Genomic DNA, 17888 nt, shown 5'->3' on the forward strand with positions numbered 1-17888 from the left:
CAGGACAGGAGCTGGATTACAGTGACACTCGGACTCGCCGTGGAATTCATTTATATGTATATTCACTTTAAATTCCCTTATTTGGGCATTAAAATGTGATTTGAATTTGAATTCCCAATAACCACAGTTAGATCAAACAACCGTGGTCAGACAGTTATTTAATAATCATGACAGGTCTACCCTAGAGTCAGAAAGATGGAGTAGGGTAATGCAATAATACGCACCTGCCAGTTGATGATTCATGCATACATTTAGCCTTCCATCATTAGCCGCCACATAAGCAGTGGGTTGATACAATGGTTGATGTTTTATTGTTAAGAGCTCAACAGTACAGGGGTTGGAACATTTTCTGTTAGAATTGTAAGCACTTATTACAGTAAATGTTGATTACATTATAGACATAGACACTCACTGACAGTTTTCATTTAACATGTTAACTCCCACACAGGCTATATACCATCATGGGCTTGAGGGAAAGGCAGACAAAGGGAGACAAGTAGAATAGAGTGGAATGCTCAGAAAAATATAGAGTATATTAAATTACAAGAGTAAAGCAGATTAATGTAGATTAGAATATGACTAGAATGCAGTACAATAGAAGAGCAGAGCAGATTTGAGAAGATTAGAGTAGCGTAGAAGATCAGAGATGAAAATGATCGACCGATATGAGTTTTTTAATGGCCGATTTCTAAAGAGTAGGGTGGCCGACACTGATATAGGCCTAATACGTGCTTCAGAGAAAGATTTATGAGCACTCCACAGAAATATGCACTTCAGAGGAAAAACATCACAGGAATTACGGAAGTTTCTGCGAGGTTTGTGAATTAAATCTTTGAAAGATATACAGTCGTTTTGTTTAAACGAGATATCTGCATATTTGCAGACTGTATATGATAAAATATATTAATAGTTTTATTGCTGTTTGCCTTTTGAATCATTATACATGACAGTTAAAATTACAGGGAAGTGTTGTGGAGAAATAGGGAGAATAAAATGCAGGAGCACTTTAAACATCACAAACTTGTGCATGTCTGCCGGGCCTGCAGTACTGTTTGAATAAGACTTTGTTGCACACCTTTGCTATGTTTCACACGTTTCATTTGAAACAGGCCTCGCAACAGGAGTGTCTTGAGCTTGAGCTCAAAAAAGAGCCCCGCCATGAAGCGAGCACACGCACACACAGACAGAAAGGAGTTTCTCACGACTGAAGGCCATTTACACAATATTATAATGGCATCTGATCTTCTACACTCAATTCATATTTAATGATAATGAATTATAAAATTAAGAATAAGGTTTACTTTAGTTAGAAGGAACACGAATCTCCATAATGGGGACTTTAAATAAAATAACATAATTTAACACAAAACAGCATGAGTAACTCTAACCAGAAATGTAGTATTTCCAGTCAGCCATAATTAATTTAATCAATGAGTGAAAGTGTCAAATAACAGGATGGTTTCTGAGATTAAGTGAGCAGTATTCGGCTAGTCATGTGATTTTAACATGTAGAATAAAACCTTTATGTTATTGATATGACTTCAGTCTTCAGTTAAATGTGAGTGGTCATGATTTCCTCAATACTATGTATCGCAAAATTACAATATATCTTTAGGAGTTAAACTTTTTAATGAGGAAAAATTACTGCGTGCACCTTTAAATAATTGAAATACATTTTATACTTAGAGAATATATTTAAAAACTAATTATTATTGAGTAAAATGAAACAATTAACACAAACAAAAAGAGCAAAAATGAATAACGTACAATTTACTTAGGGTCCATTTAAGTTTTTTAGTGTGCACATCCAAACGGGCGAGTCTTGGCATCATCGCGGTTTCCCAAACGAATTGGCCAGATGGCGACAATTTAACAGCAGATATTTTCACCACGTTTATGATTCATAATGTATGTTAATCTCTTCTTTTTTTTGAGGAATGTCATATGTTTATCAGATTTTTGTACACAATATTCAGAATGTGGTGCTGTACAAATGACAAATGAAGGCACACCTTCATACTCACAGACATCTTAGAGATGGAAAATGCAGGCAGACTGTAAATTTGGAATCCACTAAACAGTTGCTCTAACATTTATGGTGTCCTTAAATGTACTCGCACTGAATTGTTCGGATAAGTCTGACAGCTTGAATGAGTGCTGGAATATGAGAGAGAAGGGGAATCCCTGTGGACATGCGGATGCATTATGTAGAAAAATATTCAAACAGATGTTGGAAGTCTCATGAAAATGCCAGATTGTCTCTGAACATTTTGAATATGTCTCTCCAACATCTGATCAAATCCAAAGTGAATAGGATATGTCAAGTGCAGAACAGATCTTGGCGCAGCCTCAATATTTCAGCACAAATGAGAATTCAGGAGTCCAGATTTCCCTCAACAAACGCTATATGCACATTATACACACGCCTACTGTGCACAACAGTGCTGAATGAAGGCTGAAGTGAGTTCTTGTATCTTGTTATTCATGCACCCTTGGCTCCAGACTTGAGCTGGATTAAGTGATAAAGTACTCTCCACCCGCTCCAGCTTGTACAGGAGACAACAAGCTGCTCCCAGCTATTAACTCTATTAAAAGTATGTCCAGATTGCCATTGACAATACAGTCTCTCTCACTCAATTTAGTGAGCGAATCACACCAACCGATTGTTAATTGATGTTAAATTTCCATATTGTGCACATCTGTGCTGTAATTGCCAGCATTTCTAGCCAAATTAGAGAAGATTGCTGATTTCTAATTATACGTTTTCCCCTAGTGTACAACACGCCACTTACAAGGTCTCTAATATTAGTTCTAACAGTTCTGATGAAAAAAAAAAACATTTCTATAGTGTTATCATCGTCACCCCTCTAACTGGAGTGAGAAAATGCAGCATGATGAAGAGCATGCTTAATTTTCTCACTCCATCACGCCATTCATACATCTTGACTCACACCAAAACCATTTTCAGACCAGGCACCAACCCATGATACCATCCATCTTAAGAGCACTAATGACAAAGTAGCCACAAATGTACTGTAAGTAAGGGAACTGTGTAGAGCACACCGTATGTCATAATGTTGTTTTTCTAAGTGTGTTGAGCGAAGTGTGTTGATTTAACCTTAATGACTGTCATACAAAAGTAGTGTAAAGACATTCGTAGAAGCCAACACACATTTGAGTTGCACATTGTAGTGCCTGTTTTTGCCAAGCTAGTTTTGAGATAGATTGTCACAGAACATCATTGATCAAGTTCTTTAAAGTCTACAAAAGTTTGAGAAAATGTAGTCTCTTTGTACATGATCCAGTATGTCATAATTTTATCATGAAAGCACTCTTATTTAAACAAAAATTATGTCTCCATACTACAGAGGGCGGTCTTTTGAGTGAAAAGAGTCTACATATGGTATCCTAAACTTTAGGTCTGTTTAAGGAAAATGAATGCACCTTATCACTCAGTTCTGCACTGCTTATTTTAACTGCCTTGTGTTTTATATATATATATATATATATATATATTGGTTTATAGATGCCCTTTGTAACCACACCATGTTGACTTTTGCAATATAGCCCTCATTTTAATGTAAGCAGTATGCAAATCACAATGCCCATACATTGCTATTGTCTTTTCTCTCACAAATTCCCACACATTTTGTGTGTGCTCTGGAGGCTGCTTTTTCATTTCAAGGTATAAGACTGCCAGACAGATTTACAGGGGCTTTGTGTATTTGGGAATGTCGCCTGATTGCACCCTGTTTGCTCAAGGCCCTCCTGTGTGAAATAATGTGAAAGGCGAATGAGCTGTGAGCAATGCACTCTCATTATAACACCAAATAAAAGGAGAAAGCTACAGCTATTAAATGTGAAAGAGGTTAAACAGCACGTTCTCAAATAATGCTAATTTCCCATCTCCAGATTAAAAAGTCAGAGGGTGACAGTAACCTTTTCAAATGGCTTATTAAACCCTGTGTCTTCCAATCACAGTCAAATGAAATGCTTGTGGCATCCTAAGTAAGACAGCAGGATGACACTAATGTGACATGTGTGGTGAAGTCTGGGAGTTGTCATGCTGGGAGTCAAAAGTAAAGCTCCAGGGAGTTACTTGAAGGAAACCCTTCATTTGAACTCGCAAGATAGTCTAGCCATGATGCCATTATTGGTCTATCACAGACATTAAGCTGAACAGCCACTTTTGGACAATTGAAAAACACATGGCCAAAGGGATAATCCAGGGACCAATATTCTTTGGTCATGTTTTTTGGCCATTTATTAATGTAACTTTGTTTCTATTGTAGTTATTTGATATATGAAAGCCTTGCTGGAAAACCAGCCACAACATCATCTTGACCACCTTTAAGGAATATTCCAGTTTCAGTACTGTTTTAGCTCCATCAACTGCATTTGTGACATAATGTCAATTACCATTTTTTGACTTGTCCCTACAAAAACATTTATTAAAAAAATATGGGTTCCACTGAGGCACTTACAATGTACTTTAGTTAAATTAACTAAAGCAACACAATTCTACTCTGAATAAAATGATTTATTTTGCAAGCTTTTGTACACAGTTTTTCTAAGTAAATCGTAAGTAAAATCTACTTAACTTTATGGCAAAATCTTTATTAATGTGAGTAAATTCAAATGAAATGTTTTAGTAAATGTAATTACTTTTACTTAGAACTATGATATGCATCTTATTTGAACATGTCACATTTTAAATGTTCTTTATAAACATGTTTAATCATGTACCACATGACATATGAAGCATGCCAAAGGGAATCTTTATGCATGCTATGCAGTCTACTAGACACTGTCATCCTGCATTACTGGTGATAGAAACAAGAATCAGGCATTTGGTACAGGAATCAGGAATCAGTACATTTGGTACACAACACACCATGACACTGACAATCAACATATAATTTATGTGATCATGAACGGATAATTTTGAGTAGAAAATTTACTTAAGACTGCAAAAAACAAGAAGTTACCAAACGTAACAACAAAATTAACAATAAAATCTATGTTAATAAATTTGCAAACAATGAAACCATGCAAGCTCATTGTAGAGTGGAGGAGGGCAGGGCCAGGCTGGAACAACGCACGCCCAGTCCCCAATCAGCCTGATGGGGGCACGTGAGGGATAAAGGCGGCCGGTGACGATAGTTCGAGAGAGACAGTTAGAGAGAGAGAGAGAATGACAGGCAGCTGCTCTGTGTGTTTATATTTGTGTGTTTTTCATTTATTTCTTCATTAAACTATTATTTATATTGCCAAGACGGTTCTTGCCTCCTCCTTTCCCTTATACCCCTTTACACTGGTGTCGACATCCGGGAAAGAGGAGGGATGCCCGTCGTGGAGTCCTCGACACTGCCATCCAGTCAGGGAGAGAACGGCCACCGTCTGCAAGGCGAGTTGGGACTGGACTCCCTGACCGCCTGGAGCGAAGGAGCTGCTGCCAGGGGTGGAGGAGTGCCCTTCCATCCCCCAGAAACGTGGAGGGGTCGAGAAGACCACTGTCCACAAGGGGAGACTCCCTGACCACCTGGAGTGGTAGGGCCGCTGCCAGGGGCGGAGGAGTGTCCCCACGGGTCGCCGAGAACGCGGAGGGGTGTTCTCTCCGCTGGTGTTCAGTCTGAGTCCAGTCCAGTCCGCCTGGGGAGGAGTGGCTGCCGTCTGCCTGAGAGGGTGGAGGAGTGATCGGGGACCACGCGACGACGCATCAGAGAAACGGTGAGTGGGTTTTTTTTCTCTCTCTCTCCTCTTTCTCTCTCTCTTTCGCTCAGTGTTGGCCTTGTCTGTCGCCTATTTTTAATTTTTGGTTTGTTTTTGGCCTCCTGTTTCCTCCCAGGTCAAGGAAGGTGGAGATGACCTTATTTAAATGACATTATTTTAAGTAGAATTTACTTTCTTTTCTGTTATATTTACTATAAACCACAAAATTATTAGTTTTGTAATGTTGTTACGAATGCAGACAGCGAAGGCAGACGAGGAGAGCGGATCTAAGTGCAGCTTACTTTATTATTACAAACACAAAGGAAAACCCTCAATGGGGAAAAGTAAACACAACACTGAAAACACAGGCAGGGAACACACACCGGGCTAACAACATTCAACGAAAGACAAGGACTGAACCAAAAACCAGGATATAAATACACAAGAACAGGATGATTACAAATGATACACAGGTGAGAACAATGAACAAAATGGCAGTGATGATGACAGGTGGATACTGGGAAGTGTAGTTCTTTTAAACAATAGACTAGTGAGACAGTGGAGCTAAACAAGGGACAAAAGTGAAAACTACGGAAAACAAAAGGGACAAAAATGGAAACCAAAGGGGCAACGGTAAAACAAGACAAGGTAACCCTAACATAGCCCCCCTCAAGGATCAGATTCCAGATGATCAACAGTGACAAAACAAAAAACAGGAAGAACAAATGTCCATTGACTGGGGGGGGAGCTTGTGGTGGGCAGACAGACCAATGGGGGAAACGAAGGGCAAACAGGCAGTCCAGGGGGCAACGAGGGGCAGACAGACAGTCCAGGGGGCAACGAGGGGCAGACAGGCAGTCCAGGGGGCATGAGGGGCAGACAGGCAGTCCAGGGGGCAACAAGGGGCAGACAAGAGGTCCAGGGGGGCACAGTGGGCAGGCAGGAAGTCCAAGGGGGCACAGAGGGCAAGGACAGGTTCAGGTGGTCTGGGAGCTGGCCACAGGGCAAGGGTAGGTTCAGGAGGCCTGGGAGCTGGCCACAGGACAAGGACAGGTTCAGGTGGTCTGGGGGCTGGCCACAGGGCAAGGATCGGTTCGGGAGGCCTGGGAGCTGGCCACAGGGTAGGGACCGGTTCAGGAGGCCTGGGAGCTGGCCACAGTATAAGGACAGGTTCAGGTGGTCTGGGGGCTGGCCACAGGGCAAGGATAGGTCTGGGGACCGGGGAGGAGGCCACTGGACAGGGGCCGGGTCAGGAGGCCTGGAAGGAGGCCACAGGACGGGAACTGGGTCAGGGGGCCTGGGAGGAGGCCACAGGACAGGGGCCGGGTCAGGAGGCCTGGGAGGAGGCCACAGGACGGGAACTGGGTCAGGGGGCCTGGGAGGAGGCCACAGGATAGGGGCCGGGTCAGGGGGCCTGGGAGGAGGCCACAGGTCAGGAACAGGGTCAGGGGCCCTGGGAGGAGGCCACAGGACAGGGGCCGGGTCAGGAGGCCTGGGAGGAGGCCACAGGACATGGGCTGGGTCAGGAGGCCTGGAAGGCTCTGAGGATGGAGCTGAGGAAGGCTCAGGAGATGGAACTGAGGAAGGCTCAGGAGGCGGAGCCGAGGAAGGCTCTGGAGTCTCTGGGGCCTGAGCCGTAGGAGGCTCAGGAGGCTTTGGGGGCGGAGCCGTAGGAGGCTCTGGAGGCGGAGCTGTAGGAGGCTCGGGAGGTTCTGGAGGCGGAGCCGTAGGAGGCTCGGGAGGTTCTGGAGGCGGAGCCGTAGGAGGCTCGGGAGGCGGAGCCGTAGGAGGCTCGGGAGGCGGAGCCATGGGAAGTTCTGGAGGCTCAGGAGGTGGAGCCGTAGGAGGATCAGGAGGCGGAGCCATAGGAGGCTCGGGAGGTTCTGGAGGCAGAGCTGAGGGAGGCTCAGGAGGCAGGGCCATAGGACGCTCTAGAGGCGGAGCCCTAGAAGGCTCGGGAGTCTCTGGGAGCAGAGCCGTAGGAGGCTCGGGAGGCGGAGCTGTAGGAGGCTCGGGAGACGGAGCCCTAGAAGGCTCTGGAGTCTCTGGGAGCAGAGCCGTAGGAGGCTCGAGAGGCGGAGCCCTAGAAAGCTCTGGAGTCTCTGGGAGCAGAGCCGTAGGAGGCTCGGGAGGCGGAGCCGTAGGAGGCTCTGGAGGTGGAGCCGTAGGCTCGGGGAGAAGGGCCGTGGAAGACTCGAGAGGCTCGAGGGGCGGAGCCCTAGAAGACTCGAGAGGCTCGAGGGGCGGAGCCCTAGAAGACTCAAGTGGCTTGAGAGGCGGAGCCCTGGGAGGCTCGAGAGGCTTGAGAGGCGGAGCCCTGGGAGGCTCGAGAGGCTTGAGAGGCGGAGCCCTGGGAGGCTCGAGAGGTGAAGCTCTGGAAAGCTTGAAAGGCGGAGCTCTGGAAAGCTCGGAAGGCGGAGCTCTGGAAAGCTTGGGAGGCTCAGAAGGTGGAGCTCTAGGAAGCTCGGAAGGCGGAGCTCTGGAAAGCTCGGGAGGCTCGGAAGGCGGAGCTCTAGGAAGCTCGGGAGGCGGAGCTCTGGAAAGCTCGGGAGGCGGAGCTGGAAAGCTCGGGAGGCTCGGAAGGCGGAGCTCTGGAAAGCTCGGAAGGCACAGCTCTGGAAAGCTCGGAAGGCGCAGCTCTGGAAAGCTCGGAAGGCGCAGCTCTGGAAAGCTCGGAAGGCGCAGCTCTGGAAAGCTCGGGAGGCTCGGAAGGTGGAGCTCTAGAAAGCTCGGAAGGCGGAGCTCTGGAAAGCTCGGAAGGCAGAGCTCTGGAAAGCTCGGAAGGCAGAGCTCTGGAAAGCTCGGAAGGCAGAGCTCTGGAAAGCTCAGGAGGCTCGGAAGGTGGAGCTCTAGAAAGCTCGGAAGGCGGAGCTCTGGAAAGCTCGGGAGACTCGAGGGGCGCAGGCTGTAGGACGGGCACGACCATTGGCGCTGGCTCTTGGGCGGTCCTGGCTACTGGCGCTGGCTCAGGGACGGTCGAGGCTACAGGCGCTGGCTCAGGGACGGTCGAGGCTACAGGCGCTGGCTCAGGGACGGTCGAGGCTACAGGCGCTGGCTCAGGGACGGTCGAGGCTACAGGCGCTGGCTCAGGGACGGTCGAGGCTACAGGCGCTGGCTCAGGGACCTCTGAGGCGACAGGCTCTGGCTGGGTGACCGTGGTATGCGCTGGCTTGGGTTCGCTGACCGTGGCTGATGAGGGCTCTGGCTCGCAGACCGGGGCAGGCGAGGGCTCTGGCTCGCTGACCATAGCTGACGAGGGCTCTAGCTCGCTGACCGGGGCAGGCGAGGGCCGGAAGGCGGACGCCCGTCTTCTCTCCCTCCTCCGGGCAGACGAAGAGGGCCGCGCTGGCTCACTGACCTCTGAGGCGACAGGCACTGGTTCACTGACATCGGAGGCTACAGGCACTGGTTCACTGACATCGGAGGCTACAGGCTCGCTCACCGTGACATGCGTGGGCTCTGGCTCGCTCACAGTGATATGCGTGGGCACTGGTTCACTCACAGTGATATGCGTGGGCCGGGAGGCAGAAGCCTGTCTTCTCCTCCGGGCAGACGAAGAGGACCATGCTGGCTCACTGACCAAGGCAGGCGTGAAGGGACGAACCACAGGTGAAACGCAGACCTGCAGAGTCTCCTCAATGAAGTCGTGGAGCGTCCAGCCGCGCGTCGTCGATGGCAACCGTTCCCGGGAGCGCACAACTCAGGTTGGCCCGAAAAAACGCCACCAGGTCGGAGTCAGGGAAGTCAGTGGCACCCGCAATTGCGAGGAAATCGCGGGTGTAGTCCTCCACTGGACGGTTTCCCTGCATGAGGCTAAGCAGTTTGCAGCTTGCTCGTAACACCGCTGGATCCATGTTTATGGTCTGTCGTTCTGTCACGAATGTAAGGCAATGAAGGCAGACAAAGGTTGAGGATCCAAATGCAGCTTACTTTATTACTAACAAAATACAAAGAAAAACCCTCAATGGGGAAATAAACAAGAACAGAGAACTCGGGCAGGGAACACAGACCAGGCTATCTACATTCACAAACATTCAACGACAGACAAGGACTGAACCAAAAACCAGGATATAAATACAAAAACATGGGACAAAGGGGCCAATGAACAAACAGAACACAAACTAGATGACAAGGTGATTAACAGAAACCAAAGGCAAATTAACAAGGGCAGGTGAAAACAATGACAGAGAACACGAACGCTAACAAGGAGACTGTGGAGTTAAACAAGGGACAAAAGTGAAAACTAAGGAGTAAAACAAGGGACAAAATGGTAAACAAAGGGGCAAAGGTAAAACAAGACAAGGTCATACATAACAGGTGTACTATACCAGCTTTGGACAGCTTATGATCATCTTGGACCATATTGACCACCTAAACTGGTGTGACAAGCTGGTAGCTGTTTTGTACCTGGTCCAAGATGGTCTACCAGCTGGACCAGCTAATATCCAGCATAGATTAGCTGGACCATAAAATAATAAGCTAGGACCAGCTAATGTTCAACATAGATTAGCTAGGATCAGCTAATATCCAACATATATTAGCTCGACCAGCAAATGATCAGCTAGGACCAGCTAGAAGCCAGCTACCATGATCCAAAACACAACTACCATCCACACAAGCTAGATTTTCATGTAGGCAGATAGTGTCACTACATAATAATTAATCAGAATATTACATGAGTTAAATCTACCTTAAAACTGACCTTAAGGTTACTTCAGGTTAAATTCTGGGACAAAATGTGCAGTACGCCATCTTTGTTCTGACACCTTGTGCTGTTCAGCCTTCTGTCTGTCTCTATCTCTCAAAGACACAATTAAGCATGCATCTGTTAACAAAAGCACCCCCTAGCCTTGTTATTTCAGCCATGGATGGTGTTATAGCAAGTGAGGAAGGCCAGTTAAGCCTGTGGTTAAAGCTTCAAATAAAAACGTTGCTCGTTCTTGAATCAAGAAGAAGAGGTGCAGCGAATACTAAGCTGGCCCCTAAAAAAAAACAACATGTTAAAGCAGCTAGGTCATGCAGCAGTCAAACTCAAAGATCAAACAAAGCTGAAAGTCACAAAAAATAAAGAAGACTTGCATGCATTTTCAGATTTTAAAGAATTCAAGAGGAGTTTAAAGCATTTACCATACATGTCACATCACAGCAGCCAAATAGCTGCAAGAGGCTGGTTTTTACAGCTTAGTATGCAGTGCAGTCAACCAATTTTACATTATTTATCTCTTTAGATGATATGCTCAAGGAGGCTCAAAATACCCAGGACCCTACATCACCCACTTACTGAGAGATGACATGGACTCAGAGGTGTAATTTCTGATTGTAGATGACAAAAAAGGGTTACAACCCAGCCCTCTCCGTTCCTAAGCACATATCTCAAACTACTTAAATACCTGTCTTGGGTTCTTACTTCACTGTACTGAGAACTAAGATCTTGTCTCTGAAGCGCACCAGTCATGATTTACTCATGACTTCTCATACATGCACAGACTCATTAGATTCATTAGGTACTTACTGAATGCTGAGTAAACATCTATACTGCCCACAATGTTTTACAAATATTGAATGCTGTATAAACATCTATACTGCCTATAATTTATTGTTTTTAAATAGTGAAACTATGTAAAAATGTATTTTGGAATTCTGATCAAACAATGAGCTGGGACAAGATGCTGAAGGAATATTCTGGGTTCAATGCAAGTACAAATTTTATTTTTAATTAAAAAAGCAAAAATCAAGGTTATACTGAGGCACAATGAAAGAGAATGTGGTTTCAAGGCAGAAATCTGAAAATGTTACATTAATTCTTCTATTTAACATTTATGCATTTGGCAGATGCTTTTATCCAAAGCGACTTACAGTGCACTTATTACAGGGACAATCCCAGAGGAGCAACCTGGAGTTAAGTGCCTTGCTCAAGGGCCCAACAGTGGCATCTTGGTGGTGCTGGGGCTTGAACCCCTGACCTTCTGGTCAGTAACCCTGAGCCTCAACCACTGAGCCAGTGTTATAGTTGATGTTTTTACAATGTAAACCGATGTAATTTCAACGTTTTATTGTTAGCACTGTTACATGGTCATGGCAACAACATTTTTTTTTCCTCAAACAAAACAATTTTACTCAGAAAACCTAAATAAGAGATTTTATCATACTAAACACATGTCAACCGGCATATTGTTTACATCTTGTGACTATACCTTTAAAACGGTGAGCATTTTAACATTTATGGATTGACCCCATTCACTTCCATAAGTGCCCTAATGTAACCCAGATTTTTAGCTTTCAAATCGCATCTGATATTTTGCCTGGTTCACTGGAAATGGAAGGTCAAGTAGAACATTGTGGGATAAAGAAACTAATGAATTTGGCTCTTTGTATGCACAAAGGTATTCTATGCATACAGAAAATTTGCATAATGTGCACAGTATCACGCTATATGCTAGTCAGCACATAGCCATTTTTCTTTATCATTCACTGTCTAATCAGCCACATGTCATTCAGCCACTTTGTTAATTGGTTGCTCGGTCTGAGATCAATTACATTAAATGCAGAAATTGCATTAATTCAGTATAATGAACTGAGGAGGAGGTGCTTTGCATATGTCCCTGTCTTATCCACTGACTGCATAATGTGTCACAGACAGCACTGTCATGTTTGTGTGAAATGTGTAATTCTATACTTATAAAATATTAACATTATCACTGAGGCCTCAGCAGGGAAATGGCTTACTAAGTTCAAAGACCAGGCTCCAGGTCTCAACTGAAAATATAGAGGCTAGCTAGCTTTTGTTCTGAAACCATGGGGTTTTTAGATTTCATAACAGCTCTTCAACTACTCTTTACATTTTTCACCCTCTTTAAATTAACCTGTGACCTTAAATTACGTTTGTTTATTTCTTTTTATTCCTGTGTGAAGCACTTTTGATCATAACTGTGTATAAATGTGTTAGTCAAGTTTGAACACAACAGACTGAATTCATGTCTTTCATGATCTTAAAAACCTTTTGATCTGAAGGCTTATACCGAAATGCTTAAATGTAGTTCCCCTTCTGTCACTCACTCGACATTGTGTCGAATGAAGTGACACAAGGGGTCTTCCTGGTACGCCAAACATACCTCTGAACCTAAGAAAAGGCCAATATCAAATTGGCAGGCAGAATTTGCATGCCCCGCCCCGGACATACGGGTATAAAGGGAAGCGGGGCAGCGAGTGCCAGTCAGAATTTTTCTTCGGAGCCGAACGGTTGAGCAACAGCAAGCTGAAGTTCACCACTTTTTCACTCACCTCTGTCAGCGAGAAGCATTGCTGTTGGATCTACGGCGCATTTCCAGCTGGCGTTCTCTCTCTCTGCACGCTGTGCAGTCTACGCCCCTGGGCGCTTCGACAGCGCATTTCATTGTTAAAAGAGTGTTCTCCTCCTTAAAGTGTTTTGATTTCTCTAAAAGAGTTTGAGTTTTCCACTCACAAAAGAGCAATACACAGTGGCGTAGAATGTCCTTTTCAGGACACGTCTTTTTCGAGATGCTTTTCGCCCACTGTGTTGTTCCTGGATGTGGTCGATTTCTCTCCGAGACCGACGGCCACAGAAGCTGCCTTGTGTGCCTGGGCAGCAATCACACTAAGGCAGCGTTCATGGATTGCTCATGTACTCGTTGCGGTCGCGGCTCTCCTTCCTCAAGGTGAATGCCACTTCAGCGTCGCTCCTTCTTCCCACGGGATTGAGGACGACCGGCTGGCAATGAAGGTGATATTGGAAAACGATGGGCTCTGTTTTGCCAGTTAAATCCCCACGAACCACCCACCCCGACACGAAACGAAGGCATCCCCCTGCAACTAAAGAACAGGCATCTCCGCCTCAACCTGGGTCCAGCTCTCAGCCCCAGCGTCGAGCACCTCGCAGGCGGCGTACGCCCCCCGTCTCCAGGACCAGTAAAGCTCCGAACCGCTCCTGAGATGGGCAAACCCAGGCAGTCAGATGTTTGCTCCAGAGTTGGTACCAAGACCACTCTGTCCCCCTGTGGAGGGCCGGGAGGAGAATCCTTGTTTTCATTACTTTCATTTGCCGCACCGCCTTCAGGCTGCGGTACCCACATTCTCAATAAAAAAGCGATTTACTCACTCCCTGGGTCATCCTGCATGACGTTCTCACGGCACCCCGGCCCCAAAACTCTACACTCCCAGCTCCCCGGACTCCGGCCCTGCGACTACTCAGCCCCGGCAGGCCAGCGCTGACGAGTTCCGAAGATGCATCTCTAGGACCTCTTCCTCAGTCTCTAACCCCTGCCGGGTGCACGGAGCAAGGTAAGTGCTTTGAGTCTTTTCTCAGCACCCAAGCCTCAGGATGCTCTTCTGCCTCCCGACACACTATTACCTGCCCCCAAATGGGAAAAGAGCAAGCTCATCCCGGTTCACAGCATCTCTTTTCTTGGCATGTAGTTAGACTCAGTCTCAATGACAGCGCATATCACCAATGAGCGTGCTCAGTCGGTGCTCAGGTGCCTTGCTCTCTTCGATCCTGGCACAGCGGTTCCTCTAAAACAATTCCAGAAGCTCCTGGGGCATATGGCATCCTCAGCCATGGCCGCGCTGCTCAAGTTGATGCATATGAGACCGCTTCAGCACTGGCTACAGATTACCGAGATAGGCATGGCGCCACAGCACATACCGTGTGACAATCACCCCTTCTTGCCATCAGACTTTCAACCCTTGGACAGACCTCTGCTTTCTGCAGACCGGAGTCCCCTTACAGCAGGTGTCCAGATGTGTCGTGGTGACCACAGATGCCTCTCGACAGGGTTGGGGCGCCATGTGCAATGGGCACGCTGCCACTGGCCCCTGGACAGGACCCCGGCAGCATTGGCACATCAACTGCCTAGAGTTGTTGGCTGTATCTCTTGCCCTACGGAGGTTTCTCCCACTAATCCGGGGCAATCACGCCTTGATCCGTTCAGACAGCACCGCAACGGTAGCGTAAATCTCCTCCTTTGGAGTCAGCCGTGACTCAGGTCGCTGCGCGTCACTCAGATCTCTGGCAACCAGAACATGACGGCGGACATGCTGTTGTGGCAGCTTTCGCCCAGCGGAGAGTGGTCCAGCCGTTTTGGGAATGAGTCGGCAAGGCACAGATATATCGCTTTGCCTCACAAGAAAACTCGCACTACCCGCTCTGGTACTCCATGACAGGAGCTCCTCTCAGGACAGACGCGCTGGCACACAGCTGGTCCCGGGTGCTGCGCAAGTACGCATTTCCCCCAGTGAGCCTTCTTCCACCGGGGCTGTGCAAGATGTAGGGTTTCTTGGTTCAGGTTTGGGGAATGTACAATTAATATTAATGATTGTAATCAATGATTAATCATACGGTTTGAACCAGGTAACAATACATTCTAAATTGCCCCAAAACAGGGGTTATATAGCCCAAAAGTCTGCTTCAGATATATATAGATAATTAAACACAACAAATTATAATTAATTAGGAATATGCATCATGCAGACAGGCTGTATTAATTTTCACTTTAATGGAATTAACCCGTACCGCAACCAATCAGTTCGTCCAGCAAACCACTTTGCTTGATACTCTTGATCAATTCTCCAGAAGGTTTATTCTTAGTATAAGCCTACTTAATCAAAGCACGTTAACTTACTTTGATAATATCAGCTCGTAGCTTTAGATCGCACATTAAAGAGGCTTTGCTCTATGACCAACAAACACAGACAATCAAGCGTATAATTGGGTTTAATACAAGGAACTAGGATATATCACAAACTTAACAAACGTAGAACACATTTAACAACAAACATTTAACATAGAACAAACAAAGTAAAACAGTAAGGAAAATGATAGCAAACTTGTTACAACAGTTAAACCTTAAGAGCCAGCAAGGGAATTACACACTTTAATGCATTTGAATTTAGATGGAATAATACTTGCAAAATGGACCTTTGTGTCGCTGAGCAAGACTGCGTGTGTGCGTGAATGTCCTTGTTGCGTCCGTGAGCTGGAGGATTTCTGTTGGTGCTTCTGGAGCGTGGATCGCTCGCGGGAAGTGCAAAGCATCTTAGGAGTAATGGTTGAAACTGAGAGAGAGTCCTTTCACCCGGAGGATATCGGACTGCTCCAAAAACGTAGAGTGTTGAGCTTTGTCCGAAGACAAGAAAAAGACTGAGGTAAACGCCATATAAAACAAAAGACATGTCTGACGAGAGTAACACAAAAAGGGAAGAAAAAACAAGAGAGCTTGAAGAGAGATAAAAGAACGAGAGGACAAGAGAGGAGAGCGAAGAGGAAGAGAGTGATTCCACACCAGATCCTGACTTTTAAGGTAGGGAGGTCACGCCTCCTTTGGGAGGAATGACCCAATGAGGCTCCTCAGTTTTGGCGCGAGAAGGTTCCCATTGTCTTGTCAAGGCTGGTCATTTGCCTAATTTATGACAGGGTCCTGGATGTGGTTTGAATCACTCAAAAGATGGTAAAACATAGCAGAATACATTTTAATGTAACCTTATATATATATTCAGCTAGGGCTAGAGTCGTAAGGTTTAATTTGATACCAAGAAACTTGTATTTGGTACACTTAAAAGTGAATATATATTTTAAGCCCTCAGAGTTTAACTACACAACTAAACAATCTTAACTAGTTTGATATAACAGCAGAAATACCCAAGCATACGGGAATAAAACATATTTCCTTGAAAATAAGCCATTTCTGGATTTTAAATGTGTGTGTCTAAGAACGTGTGTGTATAGATTTTCAGTGTGTAGATGGCGATATCACGAGTGTCTCTGGAGAGGCTCTTTGGGTTGTAAAAACGTCAAGAAGCATTCTAACTCCCAGACTTGCTGGCACTACCTCGTGATTTAGATGAGGAGTCACAGGGTGTGGGGGTTTTAGGATCCTTCGCAAAAATGTGTGCATTGCATTCAGAATTAATGAGTTGATGATTTTCCGTTCATACTCTACAAAGATCAGGGAGGATGAGGAACAGGTTATCCTGGTGGCCCCTTAATGGCCCACTCAGGCCTGGTTCTCGGATCTTACGCTCCTCAAGACAGCACCTCCCTGGAAAATTCCCCTGAGGAAGGACCTTCTTTCTCAGGGACAGGGCACCCTCTGGCACCTGTGCCCAGACCTCTGGAACCTCCATGTCTGGCCCTGGACGGGATGTGGAAGATCTAGTGGATCTACCACCTGCAGTCGCAGACACGATCAACCAAGCCAGAGCTCCCTCCATCAGGTAACTTTACGCCCTTCTGGCTTGCGAATTCAGCGTCCAGACCCACTACGAGTCACAGTCGGGCTCTCTACTGGGGTCGGGCTCCACAGGCTTAGTCCCCTTTTCAGGCAAACTCCCCGTGATGTATTTCCCATGGCATGGCCCCTCTGTCGGCGGACCTGCGTTTCCCTTGGGCAGCCCTGCTGCCCCCTTCGCCGTGCTTGTAGAGTCCTCCCTCATTAGGCTGGACCTACCACCGCACCATATTCCAAGTGCGGCTTCACAACCCTCGTGGTGTATTTGCCACATGTTACCTCCCCCTAGACCGGGCATGATGTGGCCTGTGCAGGGTCTTTTCCCCCTGAAATAATAGGACCGGGAAAGACTGCATTCCCCGACGCATTTCATAGCCGCTTCACATCCTATGTGAGAGACATAGTGAAAGAGAAGGCCGCGGCTGCCGGGCTTGCTCCCATGCTAGTCATGTAGCACCTGTTTGCCCCCTCAGGGGTGCGGGGAACCTAAGGTCTGTATGTGACATCTCTTTGGGGGTGTTGGGGAGGGCTACGTGCAGCCGACACGTTACCTCTAGCACACAGTAGCCTGCTTGCACCTGTCTCGACAGTTCACGTAACACGGTCCGTGCGTGGCGTTTTTATATGTGACCCCTTGTGTAACTTAATTCGACACAATGTCGAGTGAGTGACAGAAGGGGAACGTCATGGTTACTGTTGTAACCTCTGTTCCCCGAGGGAAGGAACGAGAAGTTGTGTCCCTCCTGCCACAGCACTAGACCTACCACTGTAAATGGCTGTACCTTATTTTCGGCTCCTCAGAGCAAAATCCTGACTGGCACTCGCTGCCCTGCTTCCCTTTATATTCTATGTCTGGGGAGGGTCATGCAAATTCTGTCTGCCAACTTGACATTGACCTTTTCTCAGGTTCATAGGTACGTTTGGCATCCCAGG

The sequence above is a fragment of the Xyrauchen texanus genome, chromosome 33 (assembly GCF_025860055.1).
Source record: "Xyrauchen texanus isolate HMW12.3.18 chromosome 33, RBS_HiC_50CHRs, whole genome shotgun sequence".
Lineage (NCBI taxonomy): Eukaryota > Metazoa > Chordata > Actinopteri > Cypriniformes > Catostomidae > Xyrauchen > Xyrauchen texanus.